The following is a 2034-nucleotide window of genomic DNA, read 5'->3' on the forward strand; positions in this document are numbered from 1 at the left end:
GACTATCTTGAGACTGCAAACCTAGGATGAATTCTTATTATACTTCTATTAAAATAGTGTGAACAGTTCTTTTGTCATTGCCTTGTCTGTGACCGGTGATCTGATATTCGAGTTAGAGGTAGTCAAGTTGATGTGGAAGCAGCTTCTGTCACTTGCGTTACGGTTCAGTGAGGTTTCCTACAGATCGTTTTCGGACTGCTGTTGTCGGTTGTCGTTACAGCTCGGTGTACTCTATCGCTAGACCTTGCAAAAGGTAATTTTGTCCTTTTTTTTTTTTTGAAAGGTATTGAGTATTCGTGGATAGGTTCCTTTAGAGTTGATTTTCAGCTTATCTCCCGCACACTTCTTCCGTAAAAAGATTCGTGAGACCCCCAAGATTGTGTTCAGCTTAGAGTTAAGTCTAGCTTACATCAAAGTTAAAAAAAAAAGTTATTGAAGGTTTGATCTTTGTGAAGAATTGAAAAAAAAAAAAAAAAAAAAAAAAGAAAGAAACTAGTCCCAGCTGAGCCTCAGAGATTGTAAACAATGTCTTCATCAGTACTTACTTATAGTATATGTAAAAAACCAACAAGGAAGAATCTCGTCCCATAAATGATGTTAAAGGAAAAATGTCAAGCCTGTAGGAATGCCACTATCCGCCTCTGATGTTCAGCGTCCAAATGCACAACTCCCCTGTACAAGCTAAAACATTTAAAGTCACTACCAAAGTCCACTTATGTCCAGGTTCGACCCTAATTAGATACACGCCCAATTTTGACATCCAACACAAAGTGTCCCTTTAAGTCTAAGCACTTGCTACCTATTTTCAACAATAAGGTAAGGGTAAAGGTCAGCATTATTTTTAGCTTTGGGTAAATGCAGCAGCTAATCTTCACTTAAAGAGTAGCATTTGGGGGACACTTTGTGACATAAACTGTCTGTATTCTGAGACACAAGTGATGTTGAAGTTGGCGAGAAGAGCAAGGGGACACTTCGTGACGCTTATTGAAATCCGCGTGCATCTAATTAGGGTCAAACCTGGACATATCTCCCAAAGTCTGTGGTGCATGTTACGTAAGGTTGCAAAGGCTGTCACCCAGTGTAAACAAAAGTGTTCCACAGCCCCTGTCTGCAAACAATTTTATTTAAAATCAAGTTGGTTGTGCCCCAGTGTCATATGAACTGACGTCAAAGCGAACTCAGCGGAGGATTTGAAACAAACTTTAAAACTGCGCAAGGTAAAAAGTGGCTGAACTTAAAACAGAAGTTGAAAACATGGGTCCCTCAAATGAACAGATCTGACAGGAAATTCTTGAAGGCCAATTTGATGGGGTAAACTTTCCTTCTTTTAACTCACATGGTAAAATATTCTACCATACATATTCTACCTTACTAGTTGGTTTTTCAGTTTATTTGGATTGGTAATGAAAAGATGAACACAATTCAAGGATCTCCCAAGCCCGCGAAACTGAAAACATGGCATACTGTCATGCTTGTATAACAGGGTAAAAGTTACTACTGGTAACCCTGCAAAATACAGTAAAGACCCACACATAAGAACCTAGAATTTTCAAGCTCAGGCTGAGCAGGTTCTAATATTTTAGGCTATTTTTTCATAATTCAGGCTGATTACATGTAGTTTCTTAATAGGTTCTTATTTCTCAGAGGAACATCAATAAATTTCTATATTTTATTCATAAGATATGTAGACAGTATTGCACTGTAGCTTTATGGAAAACATATTTCTAGAGAAAATCCAATAAAATGCCAATCAAAGAAAACATATACACAATAGACCTAATCGGCTAACTCAATGTTGTACCCAATTCAAATCTCTCGAGATTAAGATTCTTTGTGTATTGTATTTGCATTATAATGTACCATTCATATTTAAATGATATGGAAATACCTGAAACAAAACGTTTTTTTCCCAAAGGGTTTGAATTGGGTACAACATTGAGTTAGCCGATTAGGTCTATAACAGGAGTTTTCTCGAGGGTGATTTTTTTGTAAAAGTACCTCTTTTTCTTTGCCAGGCTCTGCAGGTTCTTATAT

General features: G+C 37.2%; 1 long non-coding RNA gene across 1 annotated transcript in view; it reads right to left on the reverse strand.

The window, feature by feature from the left end:
• Window positions 1-457: 457 nt before the first annotated feature.
• LOC137982838 (uncharacterized) overlaps window positions 458-2034 on the reverse strand; it is a 4123-nt gene continuing 2546 nt past the window's right edge. The window contains exon 3 of the long non-coding RNA XR_011118834.1: window positions 458-2034. This exon is cut by the window's right edge and continues 707 nt beyond it. This is a non-coding gene — a long non-coding RNA (uncharacterized lncRNA).

This window comes from Montipora foliosa, chromosome 13 (assembly GCF_036669935.1).
Source record: "Montipora foliosa isolate CH-2021 chromosome 13, ASM3666993v2, whole genome shotgun sequence".
NCBI lineage: Eukaryota > Metazoa > Cnidaria > Anthozoa > Scleractinia > Acroporidae > Montipora > Montipora foliosa.